The sequence below is a fragment of the Mus caroli genome, unplaced genomic scaffold, assembly GCF_978045245.1.
Source record: "Mus caroli unplaced genomic scaffold, Mus_caroli_1 scaffold_17, whole genome shotgun sequence".
NCBI lineage: Eukaryota > Metazoa > Chordata > Mammalia > Rodentia > Muridae > Mus > Mus caroli.
Window position 1 is genome coordinate 40,440,126 of NW_028227272.1, and position 23,879 is coordinate 40,464,004.

General features: G+C 40.8%; 1 protein-coding gene across 29 annotated transcripts in view; it reads left to right on the forward strand.

The window, feature by feature from the left end:
• Positions 1-23,879, forward strand: part of Zbtb20 (zinc finger and BTB domain containing 20) — a 765,654-nt gene that overhangs the window by 557,909 nt on the left and 183,866 nt on the right. Inside the window, exon 1 of one of the 29 annotated variants that reach the window (XM_085832273.1) lies at positions 5,123-5,661. The exons of the other annotated variants lie outside the window; for them this stretch is intronic. The gene's annotated coding sequence lies outside the window, so the exon portion shown is untranslated. Of the gene's footprint in view, positions 1-5,122; positions 5,662-23,879 lie in introns of those variants that run through there. 29 annotated transcript variants of the gene reach the window in all.

Genomic DNA, 23,879 nt, shown 5'->3' on the forward strand with positions numbered 1-23,879 from the left:
ATAGAACCTTTGTAACATATATTACTTAACTTAATCTCTGTAACAGTTGTACAAAGTGAGTTGTTTGGTCACTTTCCTGGCTTGTGTGTGCTTTGTTTTTGTGCTGGCATTTGAGACCGAGTACTGTTACTTTAATAAAAACAGGCAAAGTGGTTAGTTAAGCAGTTTGCTAGCAGTCAACTTGGCTTAAAGTAAGTAGCTTTAATATGAGTTGTGTCCCCATCTGCTCAGCCACAAAGCCTTTGATTTTTCTATAGGATGTACCTATAAACATAAACACATAGTCTGAGTTAGTCTCTCAGGTATTATTTTCACATGACTATTCCTTTGTACTGTGTTAAAGGAACAAGTCAGTTTACCTCAGTCCACAGAACGTTTGCTTGGTTTGCTACATCCATGTCCGTTCCTTTTCCAGACAATGGGTAGTTTTCATCAGAAGGCCAGGTTAAAGGATGTGTAGGGAAAGTGGGAAAATTCTTGAACTGGAATATGTTAGTCAGTCAACTGGGACATAAATTGTATTTCTCCATTATTGTTGATTATTCTATACTCTAAGCAGACATTCACCAGGTCAATCCTAATCTGCTGTGCTTTACATTTTCCTCCAGGAGCTGTGAATCACACATGTAAATTACACATCTATTGTAGAAAAGCATTTGAGGACTGATGTCGAAATGTGAGGGTGGTGCCAGAAACCTTGATTTTAGATATCATGACGTTTGTACAATTAGAAGCTCAACCTTAACATTACATTAACTTAGCTTTTTTGCATTTAATTATAGATATTGGGATGAAAGTTAATATTTTAAGTCTCCATTAATGGTTATAATCATTTTTTTTTATTTTTACTGTAATAATGAAAAGGGCATTTAACCTGGGCAGGAATTAACTCTGGGATTCTAAAGATTAGCATTAAATCTGATAATGTATTTTCCTACTAGTCCCCGGAAGCCAGGTTATACACTGCTATATTGCAAGAGCTTACAGGTAACAAGAATTTGAAAATGTCCTAGGGTTCAATAGTCCTCTTTGAATCGTCGTGGTAGCATTGTTTTTAGTTTCACAGTGGGATGGATTTTAAGCAAATGAAGATACAGAGTCAAAGATAAAAGGAATTGACATAAAAACTAACGGAATTGCTTAATTTGTGAATTTAACCCTGTATCATGATTCTTCATTAAGGATATTTGCTATACTGATTCAGTTCCAAGCACAGGGGGCAAATGGGACAGAAAGGGCACTAACTATTTTGAAGATGACACTAGAAATTTGGAGGGCTCTTAATAATTAGGCACTTAAGCTCACCTAGAGAACTGATTAGTGTGCAGAAGTGGCTCTGTGGCTCCAGGAACACAGACACATTAGAAAGAAACAAAATGTCCAGCTTCCACCAGCTCTAAGCCACTGCAGCCTAGACAGGGATGTGGAAACACTGTATGTGCCACTTACTGGGCCTTCCCCAAGAGCCACTTTGGTCCTCACACATATGGTCACTGTGGTAGTGATGTCACCTGACCATGAGCTCAGGACCTTGTCTCATCTGTTGTCCACATTCCATATCACATTCCTGATTTCCCACACCTCTACTTATGGACAAAATGCCTTCTGCTCATTACTACCAATATTTATCACATATTATTTAAAATCTTGTTTACAAGCAAAAGAAGCTGAACATTCATAACATAGGAGACATGGCAGACACGTCATAGGATCTCATTAGGGTCTATGTAAACAGAGATGGCTGGCTCAATGTGCTGATGTGCTCCTAGTCTCACTAGGGCATTAGGAACTGGATGGGAGGGTATAGTCTAAGAAAGAGATGCTTAACTATGTAAGGGTAAGAAAAGATCAGTGATGTAGCATGGTGAGAAGAACCTTAGAAGGGGAGCTTGTTCTGGCCTTGTAGCTGACATTAAAGTGAGTGCCTGTGAACCTGTTTCAGTGTCTACACAAAGGATGCTGCTTATACCATAGCACATGCTGAAAGTCAAACAAGCATTGTGTTCATGGAAGTACTTGGGAAACTCCACAGTGCTTTATAAAATTGAACATTATTACTTCTGTGTCACCAAAAAAAAAAAAAAAAAAAAAAAAAAAAGGTGGAAAATCCACCTCATTAACTGGGTGATTCAGACCAAACTTCATTTCACTAAAATATGCACAACACTATGGAACTAAAACGCTGATGCTTAAATTGTATGAATACTGCCTCTGACCAAAATTTTGTTATAAGAATTGATACGTTCTGACTATGGACTAGCAGAATAATTGCAACTTTCCAAAATTACAATCTTCTGAAGCTAAGCGAGAGAAACTTAAAATTGGAAGGAGCCTGGACACTTGTACATTAAGAAATGACAGAATGAAAAAGGAGGATTGTGCCTTTCCAAATGTCAAAATTTAAAATGCTAATAAAATCCAATAAACAGGGTATTTACCATGGCTATGGCAACTAGCAAAGGTTAACTTGGCCAAGGGAAAGAAAGCGTTAAAGGTGCAGAGGGACAGCGTGGATGAGGACACACCGTGCAGGATGGGGCTCCATCTCTGGCATGTGCTCAAGTCATGAGGCAGCCTCTTTGAGACTGCACTGACTGTAATTATTGTTTAGAGGAGATTTACTTAACACACATATTATTTCATAACTGTGCCTTTTGTGCATAGCAGACGTTACTTTTGACTCAAAGTGAGAAAATTGTTCTTAGGTTTAAGCAAGAGTACCAGTTTGAAAAAGATGACAGGATGCTCAAATACAAGCAGGACCTGTCTCTACACATCTTAGACAGAAAGCAGAATATTCAAACATGTGTATCTTGCACTTAATTTAAACTGCGTGGTTGGTTACCTATCTCTCTGGCAATTCCGTATAAAGTTTTATTACTGTGAAATAGAATAGGGTAGGGATTTATGTCACACAAAAATGAATTTCCATGGATGGGAACACACATGAAATAATTTAAGTAAGCAGTATGTCAAATGAAAATTTAAGATGTTAGAGCTAGTGGTATATAGGGAAGAAGCAACAGAGGAGGTCTGTGTAATAGATGATAAATATATCACAGTTGGAAAAAAAGAAGGGACCTGGTTGCTACAGTGGATTATTACTAATGTTGAAGAATTGTGGAAAACACTGAAGAGTAAATTGTAAGAAACCAAAACAAATTATTAAATAGGGGCAGCCTCATTTGTACATCAAAGAAAAATATATTACTTAAGTGTGAGCCCATAGTTCCAAAATGTTCCATTTTGTTCCAAAATGAGCAGTACCCACAACCCTGGAATTTCATGAAGTATACAGAAGAAAGACATCTTTTAAAACTCCAGTTCACAAAGGTTACTAAAGGACCATCAGTGAGCACAGCTCCCTTTACCTCACAAAACTCCTTCCTTGTCGTTGCTTGCTTTGGTTTCAGATAATGAGAATTAGGGTGAAGAGCATGTGTTTCAAATATGAGAGACTGGTCTAAGAGTCTTACATACCTTACATACCGTCTTACAACCGATGTTAGGGTTCTGTGCAGCCTTTAATGGAATGCTGGCATCATAAAATGGTATGAAAAACTTTTTTCATTATATTCTGTACTTCTGGTCTTTTTTTAAAAAACATAGTCTGTGCAAGAAATTCAGAATAGTAGATATTTGACATAGGGTTTAAGAATCCTATTTTTAATTTGTCTCCCACTTCCCTAATCCTTAAGCTTAGACTAAACATCTCAAAAACACTATAAAACTAGGGTTTTATGGCTGGTTCCAGTAAGAGATGCAGCAGAGGAAAGAGAAACTGTAACTTTGATAGCATTACCATAAACAAACACGTCCCGATCCAAGTCCATCATTGAGAGAAACCAAGTGGGTAGTACAAGCACAGACCATGAAGGAGTGCTGTTAATGGCTTGTTATCCACTGGTCACACAGCTGACTTTGCTATAACCCAAGACCATCATCCTAGGAGTGGACCACTCACAGTCAACTGGGCCCTCCCACATCAGACACTAAGCAAGAAAAATATTCCACAGACTCACTTACAGCCCAGTCTGATGGGACATTTATCAGTTCCTTCTTTCCAGATGACCCTAACTTGTGTCTAGCACAGTAATGTGCTTCCAAGTACTACTTCTAAGTTGATGTCATCCTCGGGGAAAAGAAAACATAGGGAAGGAAGAGCGATGTGCTCCGGAAGGGCAGAGATTGTATTGCATTGGAACTTGCCCTTAAGGTGACTGTCAGATGCTAAGGATGTCCTGGAATACTCAAGATGCCACAGGTCCTGCAGAGCTCAAGCTCTGCAGCAAGGTCTTGGATAGAGTAGCTGCCTTTGACCACATGGTAAGTCCTGAGAGTGGACAGGGTGACCCAAGCAGAAGCTTCAAGGGAAAACTCTGGGAATAGAACTAGAGCATTTCAGTACTTGGGAAGCAGAGAGGATAGAAGAGCCAAAGAGAAGACAAGAAAGGATCCAAGAGAGAAGGCAAAAAAAATAAGCCACTGTTAATAATGAACCGAAGGTTAACTGCCTCAGGCACACCACTGGTAAGCTTGAATCAAACTGAAACTAGAAATACCCAGCTTCGGCAAGGAGAAAGCCGGCACTGACACAGCATGCCCAAAGTGCACTGTTATGCTTGAGTGTGGAGCTGGAATCTCATAGGTGGTAGAAGCCTGTTTTACTAAAATACTTGCTATTTTTTATGTTTAATTAATAGTGTGTGTGTGTGTGTGTGTGTGTGTGTGCGCGCGCACAAAGGGATCCAAAAGCCTTGCATCCACCTGGAGCAGGGATGACAGAAGGTTAGGTGTGGGTGCTGGGTACCCATTGTGGGTCCTGTGCAAGAGCAGCAAGTACTGGTAACGTCTATGGCATTTTCCAGCTCTAAAATCACCCCTTTTTTATGTACACTCATGGTTCTTACCTTTTTCAATTAATGTTCTTCTCACTTGCTATTGTCCTAATTTTTAGAAATAATTCAGTGTATACTTTAAAGATAAATTGTTAGGAAACAGTATACAAAATATATTAAGTTGCTTTAGTGACCACAGTGTATTTTCAAACCAAAAATAAGTGTAAAAATGATATTATCCTCTACTTATATAGAGTAAGACAAAAAACTCTTTAATCAAACTATTTCAATTACCTTCTGTAATTTCTGAACTAGTTATGTTCTATTTTGAAATCATTGAAATAACTACAGTTTGGAGAGAATGAATAAAATGCATTTATTGCACACAAAGCTCTTGCATATAAGTAAAAAAAAACATGATAGAAATCATTGTGAGACATAAATGGTCTCTTGGAATAGAACCAGTGTGTCTGGTTTAGGAGGGCTCTTACTTCAGGTAATATTAGATTCTCTGATACATAAACCTGCAAGGCTTAGTGGATTAACATAATAGAACTTTCTGTTTTGCTCATGCAAAACTAATCATGGATTCAGGTTGGCAGAGACTTCATCATCTCTTGGACATGGCTTATAGAGTAACCTTGAGTATTACATCCAGACAGAAGACTAGAGAAAACGAAAACAACAGAGAAAAGTTTTTCTGAGCCAGACTCAGAGCAGTATGTATCATTCCACCAGGATTCCATTGGCCAGAATGTGGTCACGAGGCTCTGTTTTCATGGAAGCCTGGGGAAAGGAGGTTTCCTGCATGCCCAAGAGAAAGGTAAAAGGTCTTTGGAATAGTCAACAATTGCCTAAGGGCCAGAACTGGCCTCTTGGGTAGGATTTAGGATGGCAGACAATTAAGTACATGTGGGTGTTACAGAATGAGAAGGGAGTGGCAACAGAGGAGCCCGTTCCAGCCCCACCCCTTTGTGTAGATGTAGGGCTGTAGAGTCATAGTAGGTTTCATATAAGCTCCATAACAGTAGTGTTCCCTCTCTCATCTGAAAATGCCACGCAGTCTCAGAAATAAAGGAATCTGCCATGCGTGGCAGTTTACTTAGCTGGATATTGCATTTATTAAAGCAGAGAAGAACCATAGGTATTCACCTTAAAACACTCTCATTTCAGAGGAGAGGCACCCAAGGAGGTCATGGACTCTGGACTTGACACAGTGAGTCACTGTTAAAACCAGAACAAACCCAGGGCTCTAAGCTCTACTCAGTGCTTTCTGTGATCAAAGAAGAAGGTTGGCATTTATTTTACCACAATTTTGCAGAAATAACCATAGAATTTCATCATAAATTAGTTTGGTCTTACTTTAATTCCTACCTTCAAACTAATGGAAATCATCAGTACTGGTATGAAATTTATGCTAAGGGTATAAATAAATATAAAACATACTTATTCTAAGGGGGGATGCATTTTATATTCTATTCTGGAGACCAGTATATGTGTTCGTCTTTCTTCCTTCCTCTCTCTCTCTCTCTCTCTCTCTCTCTCTCTCTCTCTCTCTCTCTCTCTCTCTCTCTCTCGTCTTATGTCGACATTTTATGTCCACAAACAAGGATGGATAAAATCAACATATTACTGTTATTCTTTTACCTAAATTTTCAAAGAGAAGAGAACAAAAGGTGACTGACAGGCGAGTTGCATGGCTATGTTACTTTTATTGTTACAGGATTTTAATTGGCATAGATGCCTAAATGTATATCAAAATGCATGTCACAGCTTTTGTACAAAAATAAATTCGACTTTAGAACACATTTCTTTAGTGAGAATAATAAATTATCTTGGAGCTTAGGAGTCTCTACTTTTAAAAAATCATAAGGTCAGTTTTTAATTAAAAGATAAGAAAAGTACTCAGTGCCCAAGTAGTTAAAATCAGGATAATACAAACAACAACAACAAAAAAGTTCAAAGGAAAAGTCTCAATCCATCTTCAGAATAATTGGCGCAAGGATGGCTTCCTGTAGAGACCTAGAAGACCAGCTTTGAGGACTCTCATGTCGCAGTGTAAGGAAATTAAAAACTGTACAATCTACTACCCAGAAGTTATTCTAAACTTCTTTCATTCTAATCGTGAGTTAGAATTGTTTTCGTCTACTAAATAATAGATCTCTTGGATTCAAGATCTCCTGGATCATTCTCTTCTCTAAAATAGCTAACAAGAAGACTAAATGGTCAGCCTCCATTATATGAAATAAACATATATAATAGTAAATTAGAGCTATTGGTAACTAGCATATGTATTCTTAAACAAAGTGCAGGTGTAGGCAACCCTGCTACAGCCCATCAGTCTGTCCATCTGTTCTTCATGGGGCAAGTTTGGCAACTATTCTTTTATATCCTTATGATTATGGTAAGATACTGAGAAGACCAGTAAAATCAGGTTCAAGAAGCCAACTCTGAGAACACCTGATAATGGCTATCTAAAGATCTACTGTTTCTGGTTGTGTATCTGGTGACAACATTCTGTAATCCGAAACACCAAAGGGCATCCATCACTTCCACCCGCAGAAGCAGTGTGGAATTGTCCTATGCCTTGGCTTCTGAGAAACCAATGCTGGCTTGGTCAGTCGCATGGCCCACTTACCCTCCAGTGAGATTTTTGGACCTGCCATCTAGTGGCCAGTGCAGAAACAGGACAATCCTAACATTCTGGTCTTCATTTGAAAAGGATTTAAATGGGGCTCATCTGCAGACACAGAGATGCTCTCCGCCCTTTGAACACCAGTTCCCTCCTCCTTCATTAAGCACACTGCCATTTTCATACAGCAGCTTCAGTCCGACCATTTGTTATATGCCCAAGAAAAACAGATTTTTTTTCTTGCAAAATGATACACTTCCCACCTGGAATAAGAAAAAGGCAAAAAGAAAGTCTTCCATTATTGCAGAAAGATCTGGAGTGGGAAAGTGGAAGCGGGGAGGAGGGGATGTGGGGGACCAGGCTGATACTCTGTCAAGTAGCTCTACTTATGAGACTAATTCTTACAAACTGTGCACCCAACAGAGTAAACCTCTTATTTGCTGCTTTTCTCTGATCCCCTACATAGCTGTAATGTTCTGCTTGTTTTTCCCTGTCCTGTAAGCCACGTAGGCATCTGATATTATACATAGTGTTGGCAAAGGAACAATTTGCAAATGAATTAAGCAGGTAATTATTAGAATATAGGTCCTTGGAAGTATGTGTTACTGTAACAAAACCTGGTAAGAGGTTACTTTCGTTTCATTGTTTCTATTGTGGTTTCTGGTTGTCAGTTTTCTCATATCCAGGGATTTATGAATAGAATGCAGAAATTCACACTGGGCTATTACTATTATTATTTATTATTTATCAAAGAAACAAGTGTATAGAGCAAAGGCCAGTTTGTGAACTATCCCAGGCAGTCCACAGGGCCTCAAATTCCCACCCTTGAGCAGGTCCTGTAAAACGTAAGACAGAATGAAGACAGATGGACGGATGGTACTTATTCAATAGCTTAAATATAGAACTCGGGTGTACAGGTGCGTCTTCAGATGTTATTTGAAAGAAAAGACAGAATATCTTGGCATTGTGTCATTTATTCATAAATATTATAAATTTATATTATTTGAGAAACTATTCTAAATATACAAGAAGGCTTAGAAGAAGGCATGAAAGCTGATTGATTTTTCTCAAATGAGACAAAGAGCAAACTTAGCAGTGGTGACTGATACGGAGGAAAGAGAAGAGCCAGGCCAATGACAAAGCCAGGAAAAGAAACTCCAAGAGGATACATAAAATTTGACAGACAGGAAATTGTATATTAAAAATAAATAGAAGCTAAAAACCAAGGGGGAAGATGATCTTGGCAACTATGTTCTTAATATGCTAAAATTGCCGAGAGAATCCAGGAGCAACAGTGGCATGAACAACAATTTAATGAGGAAATTGCTGTGCCAGGATTGCACGGCAAACAGAGGACGTGGTTCTGGGCTTGAGGAAGGCATTGATACAGCAAAACGATACTCGGATTCGGATAGGGGCAAAGGGAAGAGGGCAATAAAAGAGTAGAGTGTATCAGATTGCTGAAGACAGGATTGGAGAAAGCTAACAAGTAAAGCCACAGGGCAGTTGGTTTTGGTTTTGTTATTTAACATCTATCATCCATTGGCATTGTCTGCAGTTCTTATTGGTTGTACCATAAATGTAAAGCTACATCTTTGAGTCAAAAAACAAGAATATTTTCAAAGTTAGAGGAAGATTAACAACCCAGAAGCAGTTGGGAAAGAGAGGCAGCAGGTAGCAGGAGTTTCAGGACTTGAAAGTCAGAATTGATCAGCAGGCCTCAGAATGGGGATGGGAAAGCTACCCTTGCAGAACTAGTGTATAGGGAAGAGACAGAATTAATTTGATGAAACTCTTAAAGATAGAAATTAATACGCTGGGGCAGGGGGTGACCTGAATGGAAGAGAGCAGTGTGGTGTTAAATGAGGCTGTTGTGTGAACCTGAGGAAACACGGGCTTGTAGTATGTCATGAGCCATTCATTCTTGAAGTACTTATTGAGGGTATATTGTATTCTATCCCACTAATGGAACTTATAGTCTAGTGAAGAGAAAAAAACAAACAAACCAAATATGCTAAAATGATCACTTCACATAGCGATGAGTGCCACCGAGAACAGCTCAGTGTGACCGTAAAGAGAGGCATGCATGGATGGAGGAGTGAGGGACAAAAATGAGGGAGCAAAGAAATGGAATAGAGAGAAGAAAGGATGGGGTGTGTTTATAGCTATGGACTCTGGAAAATTAAAGTTTGCAGACACTAGAAAGATGGGAAGTGATGGAGAGTTGAGGAGGCCAGGAAGGCTCAGGGTTCCCATCAGTCCTCCTGGTTACAGTCATCTCCTCACTCTGCCACTACTCACTAATCCGGTAGGTTCCTTGAACTCTCGTGATCTGCCCTCTATCCCGCTCCAGATTCTCATTGCTGTGGCTGTAATTTTGACATTTTAATTACTAATAATTACAACTGCCCATAATCTCAATTACAGGCATCCACTCTCCAATTACTACCTCACATCTTCACAGCCCAGTCTCTCTGTCAGCCCTATTAACAATTTCTGAAGCCCATAGGACCCCTTAATTTATTAATTTTGTCCAGAGGCTCTCATATCCTCACTTCCTTATGTAGTTGAGGTTCTGAAGGCCGCATACCTCACACACTTGTTCTCTTACAGCTCTATGCTTTCCACTGTAGAGATCAGAACCAGCCATCCACCCTGATCCAAGCCCACATGCCACCTGACTCTGCTAGAGCCAAAAGCAAGCACACAGACCACTCTCCCTTAAATTTCATGATATCTGCAAGCAGCCTTTGTTGCTGCCCACAGCACCCTTTCCTGCATCTCTATAAGATTATTTCACAGCTTTCCCTCTGTCCAGCTTGCAGTCTCCATCCTTGCCCTTCCTTTCCCCTTCACTGTGAAGAGAAAAGCAGGTAGGCTAGAAGGAACTTCACACATACCTGCTCTCCAGCAAACCTCCCCTTGCACATCAGTGCCCACAGCCTCAGCTTTTTGTCCCCACAACTGTAGGTAAGCTGTGCACCCCCGCCTCAGTGTCCTCCTCCTTGTGTGTCACATCCACACCTCCCATACTCATGAATAATGTTTCTGAGAAGGCATGCTGAATTCATGTGCTTTATCTGTTTTCTTCTCTAAATAATTCTAATCATTTCTCTAATTCTAAATAATTCTTGTCACCATACAAACATACTGTAACCCCTCATCCTAACTCTTTTCTTGGCCCTCACTCTCTCTGATAGCCTACTACTGTCCCAGTAAGTGCTAGTTTACAGTCCCAGAGGTGTCTAAGATCTCATAAACTCTCTCCAGCTTCCTCTGATTAGCTTTTTCACAAGTAAAACTAATGAAACTGGCCATGCTGACACTCCAGTGCCATCCATATAGCTAACCTCAGTGACCAAGTCACATTCTTCCTCTCTTCCCTTACAGCACTGTCTCACCCGCCTCATTCCTTTCCCATGAAACACTTGACTTTCTATTCATTCACACATTCCTGACTTCTCCCATTTCACAGGCCACGCCCTTGCAGTCTCCCTCACTGGGTGTATCCTGTATCCCCATGACGTAAACATCAAAGGATCTTAGCAACTAATCTCTGAACTCCTTCCTTCCAATCTCTCCAGTCACTCCTTTAATGTTCACCCTCGAGTCTCTGGTCCACACTTGGTTCCTACTTACCATTTCCACTGCATGTCTAATGAACATCTTAAACTTAACATACTAGGAATACATATTTTATCTAACAAATATGCAGGCTAACCCCCTAGGTGAATGGTATCTCCATCCTAAGAGTTGCTCAAATTGAAACCATATCTCTCTGTCAGCCTTTTATGTCTCTCACAAATCCAACCAATAAGCAAACCCAGCAGTAATAACCTCCAATCCACATTGCTCATCCCGTCACTCTACTGACTCAGAACACTTTCCTTTCTTACACAGATTGTTTCTGGAGTTCCCTAACTACACTTCCTGCTTCTGCCCTTAAAATATCCAGGCTATTCTCTAAAGGAAGCCCCTCAGCAGTGTGCTAGGTAAACAGTCAGCTCATGCCAGTCCTCTGCTCCCAACTCTGTCAGGAGTGGGAGGCTTCTCTCAAGTGAAAGAAAAGGCCAGGTGAGGAGAGGATCCATACCACACTCTCCACTCAGTCGCACTGGAACCTTCTCTCCCTCTTCCCCCGCCCCGCCCCGCCCCTCCCCCACCCCCCACCCCTGTGTCTGCTGAGCAGGTCCTTTGCACTTGCTTTTCACACTGCTGCAAAGGTTTTCCCTGAATAAATCTTGCCAACCCTCTTTATTAGGCTTTCACTGAATCTTCATTCTAACACAAGGCCTTACCCAACCTGCAGTACGCACCCAGTCTCTTACCACTCAGACCATAGCTGCCCTGATTCAAGCAACTGTCCTTCTGTTCCTGGAGGCCCACCATTTGCTTCCTATCACTTACTCCCTTCAAACATGTGTTTGATTGGCACATTTGTGTCCACTTGCAATGGATCCTAGGGTCCATCATCTAAGGCTTTCTCTTAGGGGTTTATTTCTTTGGGGTTTTGTCCATTTTGCCCTCTAAGACATCCCCTGTGCCTCACCCTATGCCACTGCATGGGGTGCTCAGAAATATTTTTAGATACATTGTAGGAAAGGGTAAGCCTTTCTTGCACTGAGTTGAAAGGATTTTTTTTTAATGCAAAACATAATATTGTGGTCTGGGCCCCATGATTCTCCATGGCAAAATTTTGAGATTCTTCAAAATTAATTTTGAAAATAAGAGTTCTTATGTAGGTTTATCCAGAACATTTGATAGGCTACGATTTCTGTTTCATGCCCAAAACAGCAACATCCAAAGTGTTTCTTTTTCTTTTTCATTCAGTAAACGTTTGTCAGGGAATATGGATACTCTAGATGAGTAGTGCCATGCATAGAGACTTGGAAACAAGAGAGCATAATACAATGGGCCACTGAAATTAGTGGCAGGCAATGCTAGCCTAGCTGATGTGCTATAGAAATGTGCGGCAACGCTGAGAAATGCGAGGCCGGAAGTTGCCAGAAACAAGAGATGGGGTTAGTGGTGACACACCACACTGTGCACCATCACCAGCTCTGGAAATTATTTATAAAATTAGATAAGAGTAGAACTTAAACATACAGGAGAGCATGGCTGGAAACTTCCCTAATAAGGGATAGACTTAAAACCCCTCGCTGTCAAGTGACTGTAAAAATAGCCCATGTGTTTATTGGTGCCCTTGGTGCCTCTGACTAACAGTTGAAATAGTTTGAGGTTCCAGATTTTCTGCCTACTAAGAAAAACTTCATTTGTATTGAAAGCTTTTGTTCTTACTTTATACAAAGAAAATTGTTAAGAAATGGACTAATATGTGTATATATTCATAAAAGGTAAGTTTTAAATAAAATTAGACTTGTAAAATTTGTAAGTTTAAAAAGTCAATACTGGAAGTCTTGCTTTCTCTGCACAGAAAAGTCTTTAGCTATTTAAAAATTTCATTACATTTGCCTGTCTATGTGGGAGTGGTAATTATTTGGGGGGGAAATGAAAGGCAACAGAGAAGTCATATCAGTTGGGCAGGTGTGTGAATAGTTAATCCTGTTTACTCTCATGGGGAACAAAGGAGAAAAAAAGCCTGAAGAATATGAATTTGCTTCAGAAGTATAGAATTTAGGAGATGTCCAGTTGTATTGCCTACTATATCAGAAATAAAAACATGAGTGTTGAAGAGAAGACTAAGAGCCCAAGATGCAGATATGAAAGCATTTAAAATGGGAGAAATGAATGTTCAGTGGGGAGTGGGCATACTATTTTGAAGTGTTATGAAACATTACAAGAGCCAGACATCAAAAAACTTGTCTGATACTTTTGTTCTAATTAACTCTAACCCATTGTGACACTAATGTACACCCTCACTTTAGTTTGTCTTTCTATTTAAAAACTTCAGAAATTTGATTCCTGACCTCTTATATTCCAGGCATGCCTTGATTTCAGTAATAGTTCTGTACATCAAAATAGGAAGGACAACAAAATTGTCTACATGAAACCGTCATTGCTTTTAGGAAACTATGAAATAAGTCTGTTTATATATGAACAATGCCCACATCACTTATCTGCTCTGTTTTCCAATCTCTGTTCTGTGAAGCCTCATATCCATTGGCTATAATTGTTTCAAACAGTGGGGATATTAAAGGAGACTCCTGTCTTAGGCAATGGGATGAAAGACATCTTTGTTCTATTTCTTTCCACCCTCAGGGAAGGAAACAGAATCTAAGAACTTGGGTAATTCCCAGGCCAGGCACACAAACTTAATCCCTACAGTCAGGAGTCAGAGGCAATTCACAGAGGATCTATGTGAATGTAAGGTCAACCTGAACTTCATAGAAAGTAACAATCTAGTTAGGGATATAGAGTTGGACCCAGTCTCAAAAACAAACAAAACAAAAGAAATAAAAACCAAAGTTATCTTATTTCTGACGTCATTCCTATACCTTTGGAATATGTGTTCTGCCTCCAATATTTGACATTTTCTAGAGGCAGCCAATGAGAGGGAAGCTCATGGTGGTTTTGCTATAGTTGTAGTCTCTGCTGTTTCTGTCTCCTAGACTCTGTACTCATCGGAGACTTGGTTCTGCTTTGCTTCTCTCTTAGCAGCCTCTTTTCTCTGGTGTCTTATCCGTATATCTTTAAAGACTTATTAAAAAAAAAAAAAAGTCTTCCCTCCCAGTTACAATGCTGTATGTACTCTTAATGTATTCAGTCTCTATGGTAACTGGGTTACAGGCCACAACACCATGATTGCTGGAGCTGCCCTCATAGTAAGGAAACTGGCACATGCCCTGCCCTGTGCCTCAAGCTTCTCCATTGGATTGGGAATCAAATACCAGCATTTCAATGTGCAGGGCAAGGAAGGCAGCAGAGGACGTGCTACAAACCCAGGGTCTAGGATTCATTCCTGAGATTTGATAGAATGGGTGATATAATTTATCATGATAAAAGATAACCTGGTGTGCTGAGCCTTACAAGACATCCTTAAGCTGCGAGAGAAGGACGATCCTTTCCTTACTAGCATCTAAGTATTCTTTAGTAAACTCAGAAAAATTAGCAATCTTCTGTAAGGAATTCTTCACTGTTATTTTGGGTACAGGGTTTCACGTAAGGTCCTCAGTAAGTACATACTGATCTAGTGGGACAAACAAATGGCAAGGCTGCTTTTCTCCAAGCGTGTCTTAGAGTGGGATTAGTTCTGCTGCTTAGGGAAGGAAGGAAGGGAAGTAGCCGGCCCCTCTGGAATGCTTCTTTCAGGACACATCTTCCATCCAAGTGCAGGTCAGAACAGACTCCAGTGTACAACACAACAGAAACACAGGATTTGAAGTAGGCCCTTATAACTTTGACCCAGCTGATGTGTACAGTACATTTAGCAGTATTCCTTGTGTCAGGAACAACTCTTGAACTTTGACAGCTGAAAATGTGTATGTCCCCTAATGAGGACAAAAATAGCCCCAGACTGGGAACCACTGTCATAAAGCAAGATGAAACTCCAATAAGACATGAGATAGAGAACACGTGAAGACCCAAACTATTGGTTTAATTAGTTATTCATGAGGGTCTGGGGAGAGAGCTTGAGGTCAGGTCCTCAGAATTTATGGAAAACTGGGCCCAGCTGTGCATGCCTGTAATCTAGACCTGGGACGCTAGAGAAAGGAGGTGGAGACAGATGGGTTCTCAGAGCTCGTTGGCTGGCCAACCTGGCGCAATTGATGCACTTTGGGTTCAATGAGATGCCCCAGCTCAAAAACAGAGGTAGAGAGCAACTGAAGAAAATGGCAGCATCTATCTCTGGCTTTCTAATTGACACGAGTGGACATACCCATGTAAATGCATAAACCATACACACACACATATACACACATGGAAGGGGGAGACGACAGACAGACAGATGGACAGAGAGGCGTTCTGAGCCTCTGCTGTCTAGCGGGCATTCTTGTACTTATCAGGAGTATAGCTGTGAACAAGTACTGATCTCATGGAACTGTGTTCTGGAAAATGTGTGTTTCATGTTTCCAGCCAGGGAGATCCCTTTCTCTCCAAACAGCCTAACAGCAAAAGCTTCCAGCCACCCAAGGGCCAAGGGAAGAAAACAGCAATCCAGCCACCCAAGGGCCAAGGGAAGAAAACAGGACAGCTTCATAATTGAAGAGATTCTTTTCAGTTTATGAACCTCAAAATGGCTTTGGGTTTAAAATGAAACTTGGCAAGTGATTAATTCATATGTTTTAGTTTATAATGTGTTCTGATCATTTTGGGGTGTTTTCAAAACAAGTGGTGAGATTAGGGCTTTTTTTCCCCCTTCTATTTTTGGTCCCTTAACTGTGGAGAGTCCTTCACTTTTGATTAGATTTGGTGCTCTTAGGATATTTGAAAAACGCTTTCAAGTATTTGAAATGTGTGTACGTGGGTGAAGAGATGAAGAAGGGAAAACCCAAGGCTTCAGGATCTTAGCTTGAATAAATAATACATCCCCATCCCCATCCCCATCCCCATCCCCATCCCCATCCCCATCCCCATCCCCATCCCCATCCCCATCCCCATCCCCATCCCCATCCCCATCCCCATCCCCATCCCCACCAGAGGATCAGGCACCACTTCTTCAAGAATCTCTTCTCAGAAAGTCCTTGTGGGCACATCCCTGAACCCAGGTATCTTCCTAGCACCCTCCCTAAATTCTTACCAGGGTCATAAGGGAAACAACCATGATGTCCCTGTTCATGTTTTTCCCATAGTGTAAATGTTATGAGGACCAGTGTCAGATCTGGCCTGTGCCCAATCCTACCATCCCAGCACTTGAGAATTGCTTAATTGTGTGTTGTGTAGCTTAATGACTAATAGATAAATATAGCTGTCAAGATGTCCTGGCTAAGCATCTCTAACCTGTGCATTCACTAGCACAGACACCACCCTCACTCTGAAAATTCACTAGGCTAGTCATTATTCTAGAAACCATGGAGTAACATGATTGTTCTTCAATACTAGTAGAACTGTGTTTAGCCGGAAACTCTTGAGAATAATTGAAGTTCGTTGATCTTAAGGATATTACAGACTTTTTTTTAGAGATGCAAGAATGTAAGAGAAATAATAAAAATGTGTGATTTAGGAATATGTTTAAGTATTGCTAATATCCTGAGCATTCCTCAAGACTAAAAGGGTTTAGATAATAAGGTAATGTTTGTATGACACAAAATAAAGTTTTATGGTTTATTAAGGTTTTCTTACTTAATTTCTGTTCCCTCTTGTAGAATTTAAGCTCCTAGAAGATGGAGAACTTGATCTGTCAACACTTTTGTCCTCTGGGTCTAGAATAGTGTGTGGTTTATTGTAGTCACTCAGGAAATTTTCTTTAATGAGTAAATGGTAGACATTCTGTCAATAGCATCTGGTTGATGATTCTGCACTTTAAATAAGTTGCTCATGCAGTAGGATGGTGAAGCCCTGAAGCCCTTATCCATTCATTCAGCATTCTAGACAGTGCTGATACACAATAGATAGTAGGTATTTGATGAGTAGAGAAACTTAGTATTCCAGTGTGTGTGTGTGTGTGTGTGTGTGTGTGTGTCTGTCTGTCTGTCTGTCTGTCTGACTGTCTGTGTGTGTGTGTCTGTGTCTGTGTCTGTGTGTGTGTCTGTGTGTGTGTGAAATTTTTCTAAGAAAAATTTGCTAGCTCAAAGTTTCAGGAAGCCTGGTTCCTGGGCTCCTATCTGGCTTTTGATGATTTTTCTGGTCATCTTTGGTGTGCCTCCTGGAGAACCAAGACCCAGTCTCTGACTTATGTCCACTTGGCATTCTCCCTTTGTGTGTAGTTGCTCAAACTTCACCTTTGAAATAAAGACATTGGTATTATTAAATTAGGCTAATTTCCCCCTCTCTCTTCTAGTGTAACCTTACCTCAATTAGTCACCTCTGTAGTGGACGTGTTCTCAAAGTACAGTCTGAAGTACTAGGCAGGGAAGAGGGGTCCTGCTAGAACTTCTGTCTAAGAATTTAAGAAAAGTACAATTTAATCATAGCATCTCAAAACAGTATCTGTTTTTCCAATTCTGTATGGGAACTGGTTTGCTGATCACCAATACCGTGCACTGTTGTGTGAAATTTGTGTTCATACATAGGAGGCATGGGACATCAGAAGGTCCTGACTGCATAGTATATTTCTCACATGCCACCAAGGTATGTAATTTGACAAGACAATGAGTTTTATAGGAAAAGCTGCTGAACGATTCCAAAGGAATTTGCATATGAAACAAAGGAGTTTGTTGCGAGCTTTATTTTAAAGATGTCAGATGAGGGGCAAGGGAGTTGTGCTAATTGTTTTTCTCAACATTGTGGTAAAGATACCTGACAAGAGCTTCTTAAGGAGAGGAGCGTGGCTTGAGAGTGCAGCCCACCCTAGCCAGGAACTAAACAGAGGTGGGTGCTGGGGCTCAGCCTCCTCACTCCTTCTTGTCTATCCCAGGACCCAGCCTAGGAGGTGGGGCCTTCTGCTTACTTGGTGGGTCTTTCCTCCTCATTAAAGTTCTCAGGAAACACCCCAGAGAAGTGCCCAGAGGCTGTCTCTTTAGGTGATTCTAGATGCTGTCAAGTTAACAGGACTAATTGTCCCAGAAGTCTAAACATATTGAATAGTCAAAATACAAAATGGATGAACTCTAGTGAATTTGACTTTAGAAAGAAAGAAATGGTAGTGAAGAATGAACTTTTGAAAAAGCAACTCAGACATTTTTTAATCCATCACAGTACTGATTCCCAGTTTCAGCTGGAAAACATACCTTTTGTTGTGATAAAATACCATGACAGACAAAATAAGGAAGACATCGTCTATTTTGGCCCATCAAAGCCATAGCCTTCAATGTGGTTAGGCTATAGAAAGGCCCATCCATATCATCCTCTATGAAACAGGACAGCTTTGGAAACCTTGGTATTGCCAACTCCAGATAACTTAATCCACGGAGTTGATCAAAGCCTGGCAGTTATCTTCCTGTTTATGACTGTCCATTCACAAGGGCTTGATCCCAGTGAACACCTTAGCAAAGGGTAGGGCAGCTACAGAGCACAGGCAAGTGGAAGGGCGTGCTATCATTAGCATAGCTCTGTACAGCATCTGTAACAAATGTATGCTCTGTCCAGAGAAGGTACTCAAGATTCAAGAACAGAGGCTACCACATGCATCGTAGCTTGTACTTCCAACTGTTCACACGCAAGTAGACTGTCATGGAATCCATGTACAAAGTAAGAGCAGAGGAGACTGGCAAGGCTAGATAAACCCACAAGTGCCAAGACAGAGAAACCAGCGAGGGAAGGCGAGCACACCAGGCGCCTAGTGCTTACGTAGCTCAACCCCACAATAAAATAAGCCTCTTTCTGCTTATTAAAAACACTGATGATCTTGGCCCCAAAAAGGTTGAATTAGGAGCACAGCTAGACAAATCAGATTTTAATTGGGCTGAGAAGTAAATAGGAAACTTGATGTTGGCACTGAGGCAGGAAGATTAGGCCCAGACAAAACAGTGGCTCATTTATTAGTTTATTATGATTATTGTCTTTGTTGGAGACTTGATATGAAAGCCACCATAGTGTGTTGGCAGCAGTCGGCAATTGAAAGGCAAAAGGAGTAAGTGCTACAATATAATCCTGGAGTAGGTTGTCAGTGATCCCTTTGATGTTACAGATGAGTTCAGTGTCAGCAATGGAGCGTGGCCTCTGCTTCCATGGCGTGAAAAGAGGCCAGGCTCATTGCTGACAGCACAGGGTAGCAGGTCCATTTTAAGGAACCAACCAAGTGATCAGGGAAACTAGCTAATCAAAACAAAACCTAAATAGGAATAAAAAAAGAATTGCAAGTAGTTCTGATAGCATACCTTTCTGTTGTGATCAAATATCATGACCTTAGAGTTCTAGACAACTTACAATCCACCATGGTAGGGAAAGCACAGCAACAGGAGGGTGAGACTAGCCTATAAATGAGGAAGCTGTCTAATCACATTTCATCAACACACAGGAGGCAAAGAGAGCAAGAGAAAGGCCACACTACAAAGCCTCAAACTTCCTTCCAATTTAGGAAGCTCTGCCTCCTAAATTTTCTATGGGCTACCCAAACAGTGCCGCAACCTGGGCCAGGCTTTCAAATACACTAGTCTACAGAGGACGTTTCTCATTCCGTCCATGGCTCCATAATTCAGAGAGGCACCAGGCTGCATGGTTTTCTGGTTTGTTCTCCGCATTAGTCAGCCACTTAGGTGACAAAGAAGTACAAGATCAGGTCTATGAGAGCTCAGGAACTAGGAAGCCACAGCTAGAAACCACAGAGACAAGGACTGGAGGCTGGGAGGCCTTTAACCCTAATGGTGGAAAGGAAAAGAAAATGAATATTCATAGATTAAGAGAAATTAGGAAACCAAAAGCTGTGGTAAGCACATAGACGAGAGTTCTTTTTTGTTTGTTTTTTTTTTCCTAAGTCAGAGATGTCCCAGTAAGGAAGTATGTGCCTGCCGCACCTATGTTTTGCCATAGACCTCAGGGAAGCCACAGACAGTGGGATGAGCATCATTCTGGGGGTATAGAACAAAATCAGAAACAGAGATGTGCTCAGGGTTTCTTCCCCACTCACCACTCTTTTATGAGCTCTGTTGGTCTGCCTTGCTTGCCTGTCACAAATTCTAGGGATAATCAGCTTTAAGGAAAGGTCTTTCCTGGTTCGTGGCTTTGGAGGTCTTTGATCCATAACTCATTAGCCTGTCGCTTTGGACCCATGTGGGCACAGGATATCATGGGACAAGTTTGTGACTTCTGGACTAGACCAGGGCTGGGTGCAGAAGAAAGAGAAAGGTAGGGGTTAGAGTCCCAATATCTTCATCAAAGTCATGCCTCTAGTGCCCAGACTTCCTTCTAGCAGACCCTCCTTTCTGAAGGTTATGCCACAGACTAGAGAACAAGCCTCTAGCCTGAGCCTTTGGGAGATATTCGTGATCTGAACTGTAGCATCAGCCATGCTCACTGCCATTATCAAAGAATGTTCATCTTAAAGGATGAAAGAGAAGAAGAAATAGAAATGTGTCATGAAACAAAGGGGACTATCTTCACAAAAGGCAAATGTAGCACTATCCTTAGACTCTATTCTATGCCTCCTCTAGCTCTTCGCTTCCTCATATCTGTAAACATCAGATATGGATGGTTCAGCCACCTTTCTCTACCTAAGCTCCAAAAAAGAGCTCCCATAAGCTTAATATTGATTTGAGTTTTATAAGGTATTTTGAAACAGGTTCTCACTATGTAGTTCAGGCTCCCCTCAAGCTAACCAAATCACTGGCTCAGCCTCAGTATTGGTAGGATTATAGCAGGTAACACCACACCCATCTGATCATATTAAATTTTCTCGCCAGCATCCTGCACAAAGAAAGTTAGTGCTTGGTAAAGAATGCTTTTATATGCTTTGTAGATGACACTGTACAGTTAATCCTGTCTACCCTGTACATTCAGATAAATCTGCCTTGTATTTTTAAGGACAGCTCTGTCCCTATGGGCCCTGTCTCCATATGTCATCCTAGCAAAGTAACCAACCATGTTATTCACTGTGAGATACCATGCCCCAGTTATCCTTCTTTCTTGAGTGGATGGAAATGAGCATACTGTGTAGGGTTCAGTAGTTTCCTAAAGCCTAGGAGAGAATTTCTAAGCCTTTTCTCTTGGTGTTATCTATATATAAGTTTAAAAAATGTATATCTTTGGGCGGAATTTGAATAGGTATTTCTAAAGAGGTCCTCCTTTCACTCCAAATATGAATTCTTATAGAATTCCATTTTTTCCCTTTTTTCCCTACTCCTGATCCTGTTATAGCTTCTCTAGCAATGCTAAAACCCAGCTGGTCTAGAGATTAATATGACCAGACATACCATGAATTTTTTAAATCTCAAAAGTCCCAGTTTCTGCTTCTTCATCAATCAAATATAGGTTATATATGTGTGTATGTGTGCAGTATATTATCCTAAGCCTCTCAGTTCTTTTCTTTTTGCTTCAATTCCTCTTAAATTATTCCCATTACTTGTTATAAATAGGTAGGAGAAGAAATGTGAGGAGCAGAGGGACACAGGGTGTGAAGTAGTACAAGACAGTAGCAGCGAAAGTGCTCAGAAGAAGGGGACCAGTGAGAAGACGGGAGGTGGTGTAGCTGTCCACTTCCTTACTCTCTTCAGACCACTTCCGGGTTTGACGTTGTTAGCCTTTTCACCTAATGCCCTCAAATAACTTTTTCTCACTGCTAGCAAACTCTTCCTACCTGCTTCACACATGGAAATCTCCAGGCCAGCATCTTGACATATTACCCAGGCTGCCAAGCCCCTTGTTCATTGACTCAGGGGACTTGGACCTTATTGCTACGGGGTCCACCAACTCCCTGCCCTGGATTTGCATGGGCAGCGTTAATGGATGATGTAAGCCTGGAATAACTTAAGGAATAATTTGGTTTTACTTCATTAACATTCAAAAAATAAACAAGTAAACTACATGTTGAATTCATTAAATTCCTCTACCACTGTTTAGGAATATAAAACCTGCATTTTTTAAAAAGGGGATTGATTAGTGTCATGTACGTATTTGTTCACTTCTGTTTATGCAAGATAATAAGACTATTGGCATGAAGGAGGAATAATGGTATATTTATAATTCCATCAGTACTGTTTATGTGAGATGAAACCGTCTGAAAAGAAGTGAGAGGAACAGTGATGCCCTTTACACACAGTAAGCTCCTCTGTTGCTGTTTGGAAGATATGTGAGGAGAAAAATTAGTGCACTGGTTGTGGCAAAGTTTGTGTCCGTGGCATTGTGCTAACCATCTGCCTCAGTAGTACTAGAGATTCAGTTCAGAAAGCACTAAAGATACTGAAGGAGGAGCTTCCCCACAAAGAAGCTGAGGGATGTGGAATGCACTGGGCCCTGAGGCCCATGTCATTTAAGGTTAGGGTCCTCTGGTGAGTACTCAGACGCTTCTGTCTGGAAGAGGCATGAACTAGAAGGTATCATGTTACGGAAAGGAATCATTTGAAATTTGCCTATGATTTCAGAGGTGCTTCTTAGGGACTGAGTCCTATTAGTTGTTCAAATAAGAAAGAAATTCAGACTAAGTTGTGAAGAGCCATGTCAAAAAGCTAAAGGGTTTTCTCTAGACTTTAGGATATGTTCATGTCTATTTGAGAAAGAAAGAATTGTAAGCAGGACAAGTTAGCTGAGTAGGTACTGCAAGCCATAAAGAGTGAAGTCATCCATGGGAGTTCATGGTTATCACAGAGCAGGTAAAAAGAGCAGATAAAGGGGACAGAGAGGGCTGGTCTGTGTCAGGTGGTATATTCACCATTACCTTCTAAAGTAGACTAGCAAATGAAAAGTAGATGTATGGACTCTCCAGAACAGAGTAGGAGAGCCTCCATAACAGGATGGCAGGACTGAGCTCTGAGTGACAGCTTAGGCAGCACCAGGCTTTGAAAACGAAAATACCTGCTGAGCTAATGAACACAGATATAAAGTCCCATCTGAAAAATACTTCTTACCTTCTCCTTTATCTGAGACTAAATCTCAAAGTAGGTTCGGAAACTTTAGCAGACTTAGTTTTGAGAGTTGAGCTTTAATAAAATCATAAAGTCACTAATTTTTAAATTGTATTCTTTTTAGATTCCATTCATATTCCTCATCCTGTCTCCCCTCATATTTCATTGTCAGTTGGAATAATTTTGCATTAAAGTGATAGGTGATGAATGCAGAGACACAGGACACAGTGAGAGGTGTGTTTTATTGAGCCTCATAGATCCTGGAAACTTGCAGGAGGGTATTTGTAATCATAAACACAGTACAACCGTATTGGTGCAGGAAAACAAGCTCTAACCAATGTTTAGAGATACAGACATAAGAGCTTGATGTAGGTTAGCTGACAACTCTGACACTTCTAACCAGTGTGAATGGAAGTGAATCATGCCTTGCTCGTCTTTGGGCTTTGCTTTTGACACCAGTTTCTCCCATTCAAGCCTCTACTTGGCAGCCTTACCTAAGGATGCTCAGAGATCATGGCCGGCCAGTCTGTTATAGAACTTTGATAAGGGCCTTTGGTTCCAAAACAGGATTTAAGATACTTCAACAAGAATTTTAAATATTAGATTATGTTTCTTCTTGTACCATGTCCACTATAGGAAGAAATGTATGCACATTCAATCATGTATGCATAAATCATTTGCAACAGAGGGAGACGTTGAAAGTTCATGACAGATTGGCATCCTCTCTGCCTAGTGGTACCAAAATTAACCAGTTTGGACGATGCGGGAAGTATGATAGCCTCAGATAGGACATTCGGAAAAGTCATTTTCTTCTCTATTCACATCTAACTTTTTATAACTCTGAGGCCCTGTACT